Source organism: Pseudopodoces humilis, chromosome 1 (assembly GCF_049639895.1).
Source record: "Pseudopodoces humilis isolate 2021_Gansu_Grassland_sample_001 chromosome 1, ASM4963989v1, whole genome shotgun sequence".
Classification (NCBI taxonomy): Eukaryota; Metazoa; Chordata; class Aves; order Passeriformes; family Paridae; genus Pseudopodoces; species Pseudopodoces humilis.
Genome location: NC_142200.1, coordinates 13,894,926 through 13,906,835, shown reverse-complemented (window position 1 = coordinate 13,906,835; position 11,910 = coordinate 13,894,926).

The window sequence follows — 11,910 nt, the reverse complement described above, 5'->3', positions numbered from 1 at the left end:
GGAAAATCTAGTGGCTTCCCCACACACCAGCTATTCCTTCAGGGCATTGACCTTCAAGCCAGATTATGAAAGCAGGAGTTTTTACCCACCTAGGCACGATCCTGTAACTATGTATAAGGGATAGGAGTGCCTGAAATGACCAGCAGAAAGTTATGTGTGTCCCACCTAGAACTGCCTGTGGCTGGAGCCCTCATTTGAGATGTAGAAGATGAGGGTAGAAGTCCTTGTTCTACCTGTGCCCACACCACAGACTAATGTGCAGCCAGGTTTCAACGTGAATCTTCTTTCTCACCCAGGGAACATTTAATTAATTTACAGATTCGCACATTTGCAAGAATAAAGGTGGTTAGTGAGGGCATTTCTCTGAGACATGGGGTCAATCAACCAGAACAGAGATTTTAACCTGAATTTCCTGTGTGATTTAAAAACTAGGATGCTGATTGATCTCAGCAGCATTCTCCATCCCTTAACAAGCCCCTCTTAGACATGTCTCAGAATTGATTCTTCAGTGCCTAAATAGCCTGGGAATTAGCCATTACAAAACTGCAATTAGGTTTTGACAAGGCCATTTAAAACTAACCTCCACTGAGAGCAAAGAGCAGGTAAAATGAGAAGAAAACAATGACACCCCAGTGCTTCAATCAGATTTAGTTTTAGCTCTGAAAGCTAAATGAATTTGCAGCATGAAGAGTTTTGCTCAAACTGTTGCCCCTAGATTTCTTAGGTTTTTAAGAATACCTACTTCTTTCTCTCTAAATTGTCTCCTGTATTACACTCCCTTGTGTCTATTTCCACAGATGTGAGTTTGTTATCCTAAAATATAGTTCAAAACTGAATGCCATAACCAAATATTAATACAAGCAATGTCTAAAAATTATCACAGAAGCTTTGGCTGGGTATGCCTGTTAGTTTAGTGTATCATGTAAACAACAAGTTTTCCCTTTTCTGTCCCTGTTCTGACTCCATGTTGGAATCTTACACGACTTCCCATGAGTATTTCTACTATGATTCAAAGCTTCTTTGGCACCCATGTGAGGAATTTTCAAGCAAATTCCATGTAACCCTGCATAAATCACATTCTGTTACACTTCACTGCAGTTTCTCGAGATTTTTCAGTCTCTAGGACCTGTATTAATAGGTTATAGAATGTGCTACTTCAGTTTGCATCATTTTCCTTTGTTCATAACAAAGTCTCAAAGTTTTGTCTGATAAAGACAGAAGTTTTCTTTTGCCTTTATTAGTCCACTTGAAATCAGAATGAACAGATGTTCACTCCTAACACATTCTGCTCTTTTATTGTGATTTCCTTTTTTCTTTCTGAAAAACATTTTCCTATTTTAAAGCCCCAAATTGGGCAGATGAGACTGTAATTTATCTGGATTAATCCTTTCCTGCAGTCCCAGTGGGGTGCTACTGAATCATTCACTACTATAAATGTGGGGCTGTTCTGCAATCAGTTATTAATAGAGCTCATTAGCCCTCTGAGGTGTTTGTGATAGGGCTGCAGAGCACTGGCAAAACAGGGAAGTTTGGGATGCTTCCTGAAGGAAAGATGTGGAACTACCTAACAAAGTGCTGCGATTGGAGGCAGCAGTTTTTACAGAAGGGAGCAGGAGCTCTGGTCAGGGCAGCCTACATGGGCTGGGTGGTGGTGGTGGTGCAGCACAAGGGATGGTCCCAGCAGCTGCCAGAGCATCTGAGCAGGGTCTTGACACGAAGCTCCCCATGGAAGACACAGCCCTGCAGGGGTGCCCAAGGACTCTCACGGGGGCTGGAGGGAAGGTGGGCTCATTGCCTGCAGGAGTTGTGTGCTGGTGGGAGAGCCTTTCTTCTCACCAAGAGAAGAACTGTGGGAGCAGGTATTTAGACTGTGGAGGGGCTGAGATGATAGAAAGTTGTTGTCCAGATCTTCTCCAGGACTTTTCAGATACAAGAACCTGAACATTCAGCTGGACTGAAGGAGACACAGGGACAGTCTTAGCTTGTCTGGTTGCGAAACGGAGACTCTCACAAGGACCAAGACTGGAAGCTTCTATTTTGAGCACCATGACATTGGGATCCAAACAGGCTGAAGAAATGGGCTGACAGAGCTTTGGGAGCCACCCAGGAAAACAGAAAAACACATTTAAGCAGAATATTAGAAAAAGGCCTCTAATTCATGGCACTTATTTATGACCTACCTCAGGGTACTGTAGGGTTGCAAGCACAGTGGAAACTGTAAAAGTTTTCAAGTTTTAAAACTATTTTCTTTTAATAAATTTTGCTTATGTGGCACTCTAAGTACTAGTTTGTTTTGCAGGAGGCTGTTTGCATGCTGCATACGATTGCCTGCAGCATCCCTAGGTGAAGAACCTCTGAAATTCAGAGACATGCAAATTACTCTGAGGATACAGTAGCCTGCCTAAGAATACAGGAATCACAGATTGCTACCCAGGGTAGGTAATAATGAATTTTGACACATGAGAGAGGGTTATCAGGCAGAATAAGAAGTACTAGGTTGGGAGACCATCTCATCTTACAACAATGAAAAATTTATTGTTGTCATCAGCCACCAGGAGATAATAGGGAACTAAAGTTGTGTAAGACTTATAGATGATGCCAGTTACAGCTCTTTTCTTTCCCATTTTTTGTGATGAAAAACATCTAAAGAATTTTAAGATACATTCATATATTTGACTATCACAGTCATCCTAATTAGTTTTCTGAGCAATCTTTTCCTGCATAACCTTTAGAAGCAGCACCATAAGATCTTTATCCCACATCTAATTGATATCCTGAGTCTTTATAGCATCTTGAGTTATGCTCAGACACGTATATAAATATGGACTGAATTTTGTCTCACGGAGAAAAGAAAAATGTTTTTTTTTTAATCCATCACATTTCTACAGTGCAATAGAATCATGCCTTATTTATTGTAGTTCAGCCAACTTATAGAAGAAACTACTATATTATAAAAGAAACTTTACAATAAAAACAGACATGAAAGGTTTTTCATCCTGAACAAAGTCCCTTACAATAACCTCTGTGGGCACCTTGCTCCATAAGGGATACCAGAATGTTTAAAGATTTACACTAATTTTGTAACAATGCAGCTTTTCATCAAAAGATGCACATTTACAGGAAGGATTAATTGAAACATTTTTGGTTTTACAGACTTTCAGCAAATTAATTCCTGCTGGTCCATCCTCAAGTTAGGTCTCTTAGAAGCTGCAGCATCACTGGTATGAGTATCCTCAATAAAACTAAAAATCTTGACATTTTCATTAGAGTTATTGTCTGCCGAATTCATGCAGAACGCCAACTTAACTAGACATAGACCTACAAGGTCTGGGAAGGCACCTTTCACAGAAGTCTTGGGGAATTTATGTTTCTTTTCAAATTCAGCCTTTCAAAAAATAAGATTTCTTATAATGCAGAAACACTGCTCTCTGAGAAGCACTAATACTTTGCAGTGCACTGAAGAAAAATCCTGTCCAGAAATCATTACCAGGAAACTGCATTTAGTTCCCATTGATGCTGGGATTTTTGCCTGAGTATAAAACTCAGCATTAAGCTAGGAAAAATATAACATCACTAAATCCAAATTAATACATCTTTTTAAGAACAATATTAACAATATATCTTGCATCCACAGACATTTTAGGGGAAAAGTGTCTCTGAGATATAGCTTATCAGATAGCTCCCAGCCCTGGAATCCAAAACACCAAGGCCTAATTTCTAGTTGTAGGAATTGCTACTTTGTGCCTCTGTTTTCCCACCAGTAAGGATAATGAGCTCTTCTTCCTTTATGAAATATTTTAAGATCTTCTGGGGTTACACTGATTAAGAAACAAAGATATTTGGGTTTGCTATTATTTAAAATAATGAAAATTAATAAGACATTGAATTAATGTGAATTTTCCCAACCTCCCCACATGGATTTCCTGCTTATTTCATCAGGTCTCTACAGAATTACTTAATAATGTCATGCATAAACAATATATTCCTATCATGATTTTTTATTATGGTCAATCCACAATAAATACAAGCCATGTTGAAAAACATACTGATGGAAATTTGTGCTTAAACTGCACAAAATATAATACTCCTGAAAATATAGAATTGACCACCAATGAGTTAGAAATATGCCAAAAACTACTCTGACCTACTCAGCAAGCCCATCTCAAAGCATTTCTGCCCACAGACTCCTAGGAATTATATTTCCTATCACTAATTACAATTTGCTGAGGTATAATTCTGCTTGGAGCTGCTCTAAATTTGGCATGGCCAGCATGTCTGCTAGGAGCAATCCCAGAAGCTGCTCCCTAGTTGTTCCTCCCATTTTTCCTGAGCATATCCACCTTTTGACCCATAAATTCACATCCTCAAGAAGCTGGCAGGAGGGAAAAACTATTTTTTTTATGAGTTGGCTCATATTTATTTGTTCTAGGAAAGAGGGCATGGAGCAGTTTGGCCCACTTGAACTCTGTCAGTTTTTCAAGTGCAGCCTATCCTTGTATAATTTTCTTTTTCACAACTCCAGCCCCTTCTTTATTTTTCAACTATTGCTGTGCACCTCTGCTCAGAGCTCTGCATGACAACTTTTATGTCTCTCTCCTCAGAAAGACCTTGAAAATTCTGGGTCCATCAGTGTATCAGAAACTTAGCCTATTTTTACTAATGTGCATTACCTGATGGTGCCCAATTATACTTGAATAGTCCCTTATGAGGGCTCTTATCAAAAAGTCTTTTGAAAATCCAAGTATGCTGTTTCCAGCAGGTCCCCTGCATTAACACAGAAAAGAGCTCAAACAAGGTAGAGAAGCACATTTTTTTCTTAGAGAAGCAGTGCTGCTTTGATCCTGAGGAGCTATACTTATCCGAGCATTGTGCAATCTACCCCTAATTGAACCCTCAATCGGGTTCCCTGCTATCATAATAAAGTTTACTGATCTGTAAAGCCTCAGATGCCCAGAGCCTCATTTTGAAGATAAGCATCATGCTAATGGGTTTTAAGTTTTCAGGCTCCCTTGCTGTAAAGACTGTAATATATCCTTGTCAATGTTGCTCCTCTTTAATGCTTTGTTTGTTTTCAAATCCTTGGATGAGTATCAGTCAGTCCTTGAGATTTACTGCTCCTGGGTTTCACAAGTTGTACCAGACATTCAGTCTATTAAAGGCTATGATGTGATTTTAAATAAAAAGTGCCCTTTAAATTGGATTTTTCCCCATGTTCTACCATAAAGATTGATGCATAAGTGTGCTTTAATTCCTCTGCTTATTTCTATTATAGTTTATAGAAAGAAAAAAGTCATAGGAGTGAAACTTTACTTCAAAACACTTTTTTCAATGTACCACTGTCCTAGCATATTATGAAATTCACTGTGAGAATTTGCTTAGCAGGACCGAAGCCAACAACATAAAACCATACAGGTAATTTTCAACACTTTGTTCCACCAGGGATAAAATGCACAGTTTGCCTGAATCCCCTCAGCAAGTGCTTCAACTCTTCTGAGTGTAAGAAAAGCCCAAGGTAACTCCTAATTAAAGGTGCATCAAATAAATTTCTTAAAGAAAGAGGAGTATGAGAAATAAAAAAAAACCCTGCAGATATTAACTGTGAATTTCTCAGTCCACATCTGCTCCAAAGAGCATCTTTGTCCTCTGGAAGAGCCCACAGCTTTTCACTCACTGTGGACCTGCCCAATGCACCAGTTAGATCAGCTCCTTAAATACACATTCCTGTATATATGGGAAAACAGTGCTATGTCCTAATACTCTGCATAGACAGTCTCCACATGTTTCCCAAGGCTGATTTTATTTTTTTTTTCTAGAAGGCTTATAGTTTAATTGTCATTATTTTTAAGCACACCTCAGTTTGTAGCACTGAAAATATGAGCTGAACCAATGACAATGCTTTCGAACACTAAGTGGAAGAAATACTCTTTTTGTGCATAAACAAAAATAAAAATTCTGTTAACTTTCTCTTTGAAAGCCTCTGGACATTCATACCTAGGAGGGAGGATGATGTTAAAATAAGAGGGAGAGAACTGACTGGAGATGGTAATCCAGGCAAGTGTTTTTTCCTGTCTTTGGGAATAATTACTCAAAAAGGAGGATAAGACTTTGAGAAGTTATCATTTTCTCATGGTCAGGAAGGAGGTTGCTTGATTTATTTTTTTATATAATTGCTAAGAAGGCTTGGATGCAGCCAATCTTCAGCCTAAGTACATAGACTGCTGAACCCAGATACTGAGTACACAGGCTGGATGTATTCTGGCCATGGATCAAAGCTGTGCAGTGGTAGACTGTTATTTGTCATGCCAATACCCCCCAACATCTGCAAATGAAATGCAGTGAACACAAGCGGATGGACTTACAGTTCCAGCACTGCCACCCTGAGAAACCAGTTCATCAGGTGGCACAGCCTGAGTTCTCCAGTTGCCCACTAAGCAAAAGCTGCCCAGACCAGACATTTCAGAGCCAGTAAAGGTCTATTCTTCATTTTCTGGCTGGGTTAGCTTGCAGCACTGGGACACTGATCTGTGTACTTGCTGTGTCAGCTGAAATCAGCCATAGCTCTGATCACAGATAATTAACTAGAGGTGCTCAAAATGTTCTGGCATGATGACACTTTACCCAAGTCAAAATAATGCATAGGCAGCTTTAATGATCTTTATTTTGAGGTAAAACAGAACCTGTAGGTAAGGGCACAAGCACAGCACAGCAGCAGGAGGGTCAAGGCCCCACTCTGGCAGGCTCAGGGCAATCATACACACATGAGAAGCTCTGCTGACACTGGCACAGCCTGAATCTGTAGAGCAGAACAGCTAGAACTGAGGGACCGAGGCCCAAATTAAAGGCTTTTCAGGGTTAATGCCAGTCTGGTTTGCTGGCTGAATGTCTATCAGCAGGTTGGAAAGTATCAAGTGTCTTCCAAAGCACATCCTTTAGCTAAGTTTGACCCAAAACAAATTCATTCAATGAGGATGATAAAGTCACTTCAATTTATCTCTGACCAAAACTGAAACATTAATGTGGATGTACCCAGAGTCTCCAACATCCCAAGCTTGTGCTCTGGCAATAAGTATTTTTATTACACCAATTTTGCCATAAAATTCAGAGTTTCCAAAGTTTCTACAATTCAGTGTAGATCAGAAATTAATTAAAAATGTCAAAGGCTCTCTGCAACAGAGTTTTTGGGAAGTGAGTAGCTCTACTCAGAACACAAGAAAAAACATTGTGCTGTCTCTCAAGCTGGCATGGAGAGTCACTGACATGTTTGTTGGTGACATTGCTCCTGAGGTTTGTTTACCTGTGAATTAATAAAAGGTTTGAATTTAAGACAGTAGAAAATATTAATCCCTCCACATGCAAATAAATTGTTTAATTTATGGACCCATTTGTGGGGCTGTATTTGTGGGAGCTGAGGAGATGCCTCTGCATGTTCATGTACTTTAGGGCTCAGCATGACAGCCCTGCTCTTACTCCAGGAGAGCTCTCGTCCTGCTGCTGCTATGGCTGGCAGCAGCTCTGCGTGTCGTGCTCTCAGAAACAGCCTGTCAATACCCAGAGCTAATTCCTCAGCAGGATGTCAGTGAGAAAACAGGAGACTCGGACTGGTGTCTGGACTCTGAAAAGAAATTCTGAAAGTACAATACAGATCTATTCAGGCTGATTTTTCTCCTGGGGACAGGTTTCTGTAGAGGGCATCAAAACAGCAAACCCACCATTCTATATGGCTGCACTCAAGCCCCAGGATACCCATCAGAAAATGCAGAACCTGAGTGCAGCCTCCAAAGTCTTTTGTGTCTACCTCCAGCCCCAGACTCCCTTCCTGCAACCCCTAACACGCTGTAATGAGCCAATTCAGAAGGAAGGTTGGTTCTGTGGAAATTACCATAATGGATGCTTGTTCAAACCAGAAAATGAAATCTTGGGAGGCTTGGCCATGGAAGACTTGCTTAAGTTAGCAAACAAAGTGTAAGAACAAGGCAGTGAATGTATTTAAGTGTGAAATTAGAAATCTGTAATCTGAACAGGACTAAGTTTGAGGAGTCACAGAAGCTAAATACCCAACCAGAACCCACAGATCCTAACAATCTTCTGAAAGACAGCAGGTGCAGGGTGCCCACAAGCAGAGCAGCAGATCAAAGGGACCATCCCATCTGTTTGCCAGTCTGGCTCTCACTGTGAGCACCAGGGCTCACTTTCACAGCCATTGCTGATAGGTAATGTGCCCTCCAGCCCTGCAAGGGTTTTGCTCACTCAGGGTGTTATGTGCGTTGACAGTTTCTCGGAGGGAAGAGTATTCTTAAACTATCAAATGCTTCCAAAAAATACAGTATATGTTTCTTTTCACAAACTCTCAGGCTTATTCATGCCTCAAGTAACAGCTATTCAAGTGTCCTCTAAATGTGGATAGGATTGAGGATTTTATTTTTATCACTACAGAGCACTAGGCACTTTATTAAACATTGGCCAAGCTGTCTGCAATGCAAAACTTTCCCCAGGAGAAATACAACACAAATTCCTTGGTGTTCCTGTAGCTTTATGAGAACCTGAATAAAACGTGGAGAATATACTGAATAAACTAAAATATTTCTTCACCACAGAAACTACCCAAAAAACCCCCACTAATTTTTCCCTGAAATGCAGTCGTTCCTGAAATGCTAGGCTGAAGAAAATAACGTGGATACACAACCATGAAGACAATTCAGTCTGAAACTTGGTAGATACCCAGTTTCTAGCCTAATCGTGTCTAAAGTCTGAATCGGTTAAAAAATACACAAGGATCTTTGGTTTTGATAAAATACAGCAAAGTTATTGATTCCATTTCTTACTTGAAGAATTGGCTAGCAGCCCTCAAACCTTGTGATGATGCATTGATTTAGTGCTTAGTGGGGTTGAAAAAATGTGAGATGCAATAGATAAACAATTCTGTCTCCTGTCATTAGCATTGGTATCTTGAGAACAAGGACAAATGCTATAAAAGCTGCAGAAGCAGGCAGAAATAGTGACAGAAGCACCTATCTAGACAGTAATGCTAATAACAGCTACTTGAGTCACTAGGCTACCTTGAAAATTGTGCTGCCACATCTTCACTGCTGCCTAGCCAGCTATATTGGGTATATCTGTCTTTACTGTAGTCACACATCTTATTACAATACTTTTGGGAGTCTCAAAGTCAAGTATTGAGGTCTTTTGCTTAAAATGTGCTATCTGCTGTTTCAAGTACAAATAACACCTCAGAAAGAGAAGGCCGAGCAAGCAATCAGTCAGCACTCCCAGAAAGAGACAAATCCCTAACAGGGTCCCAGCAGGGCCGTGACCGAGGTGCACCGGAGGCCCCAGTGGCTGCAGTCCTGCTGACTGCATGAGACTGCCCAGGAGCCCCCTGTGCCACAGCTGGCACGTCTCTTTGAGATTACTCACTTGCTTTTGCAACAAAAGAAAGCTAAACTCTGGAATTTCCTGGGACAACTTATGTTGCTTTTAACACAGCTAAACAGCACTAGGTAGTTCACTACAGCATTTCCACTGAGACACCACCAAGGCTGTGATCTACAATCAATATTATCGACTGTTGCCTGTTTTCTGACCCATGCCTAGGGTCTATGAAAGGAAGAAAGACCTGGTGGGAAAATGTAATAAAAAGCCTATCCTTTGTAAGTATTGCCAAAAGCAATTGATCTGGAAGCAGCAAAGATTTTTCTACGCTTGTTTTCTTGCCACTCTGCTGCAGACAACCTGAAGCCCAGATGACTCATGGCCATCACAAATGTCTGGAGGCACATGTCAAGGCTGTGGGGCTCCTGCAGTCTTGGGGACTTATTTCAAGGTTCAAGTCCTTGGTTTATTTACCTAGTACTAAGCAGAATCTCAAGAAAGACTATGTTTTATCCCAGCAGCTGCCCCAAGGTTAGCACACACTTGCCATATGGTGGACTGAACACCCATCCAAGTATTTTGAGTACCATTTAATTGCTTTTAATCAGCGACCAGCAGCCAACATTAAAAGGCCTTCCTTTGAAACTGAATACTCCAAAATCTCAAATATATTTCTACCCAGACTGAGGTGTAAAACTTCAGAGATAAAAATTGGACTTTTATCTAAATTCATTAATCTGGCACCATGCAAGCCTAAGCAGTTGGGTTTTCTCTCAAGGTGACTGCGCAGAGAGATCCTGATGAAGTTGCAACAGTATTCACTGGCACAGAAGTTAGCTATGTGTCAGCCATTAATACTGCTTAAACCTCAGATTTGCAGAATGATTTTCTTCCATTTGCTTCAATGCCAGAATTTACTGGATTCTTGTGTAACTGATTACAATAGGAGTTGCTGACAGTTCTATCAGACAGATAAGGACACTTTAAACTTTTCTGCACTATTTCTAAGTCAAAAGTACCTTAGGATGTGTACTGCCCACCTACATAGAAGGTGAGATTTTATTTTTTTAAAGGACTGCAGACTGACAATCACCTCCCAAGGGGTAGCCACACAGCCTCATAAAGGATGCAGCTCCTTGTGAAGTTTCAGGGGTGGCATTAACTGCTAACAGAAGTCATCCCAAACTCCATATATTGCCAGCTGCCAGAGCCTTTCACTTCACCTTTAAAAAAACAGCTGCAGTGTCATTTTGCAGAAAGAGAAAAACTACATCCATGAGGAAACTTGTTCAGACACAGTTTGCCATCATGTCTGTGTGGATGTAAAGCACAGATCATCTGGAGCAGCAATTAAAATTGTAGGAGGAGGAAGAGGTCAGTGGACCAGTCAATAATCAGAGCACCTTTTCCCCACAGCTGGCACACAAGCCCTCTGCAGCTTGTTGCTTAATTAAGGTTTGGAGTTTTCTGCAGTGCACTTCTGCCATCTAGAGGCTTTCCTGACCTGCTGGAAATCTCTTCCGGGATTTTTTTCCCCTTCTGTATCACAAACATTTCTAATCGGGTATCAAGTCTCTGATTAAAGGATGGCAAGCTAAGACTGATACCATATATGATTGAAATAGAATTAAGAATAGGTTGTAAATATGAAAGAGGTTTCTTTTGAATCACAGCTCTGGTGGACTGCAGGTTTTATCACATTATATGCATTACGTTTCATAATAATCCCTCTGAAATAAACCATTTTGAAGCAGAAGGGATAATACAGAAGACCTAAATCAAAATCTAAGATAATCCATTCCAAAAACTCCAGTGCAAGACACCGATATTTTTTACGGTCTCTGAGTCTAGAAAAGCTTTATGTTTATCACCCTCAAAATAATTCAACTTATAATAAAGGTTGATCCATGATTAATACAAAGCTTTTACAAACTGCATTGCTGAGATACTGAAGTTAAACATCCCTAAGCACATAAAACTAAGGGGATTTACATGATGAATCCCTCCACTCACCCCATCACCCAAAACCCCACCACACACAGTTAAATCAGACCCCCAAGGCATACTCAGAACACCTTTTAAATCCCCAGTTATTGATGCAAGCAGGAAGACAGTCCCACTAGCTCAGCTACTATCCTGTAAGCTTTGAGAACCTCTGTTCCACACAGCTCTCCTATTTAAAAGCCAGTCTTTTCTTCCTCTCTTGTTAAGGAGCTACCCATTGCTCCATTAGGAGAGAGAATACACAGGAGAAGATAGAATGGGAGAGGCAAGCGTGGCAGGGTGAAAACCCCAAGGCTGGGTGCAAAATCAGGATTTAGGATCCATGTTTGCTCTGCAACGAGAGGCGCTGCCTCAAGGTTGCCTTTAACACCACCCAGCACTGCTTTAATGGCAAATGGGAAAGCTGAGCTCCAGGGGCAGCTGAGGGCTCTCCTGGATGGTGTTTGTACTTGGAGCCAAGTACATCTGGCAGCTTGTTGTCAAGTGTACAGAGAGCTTGTGTTCAGGCTATGCACGAGGTAGTCTGAAGGCAAGTGG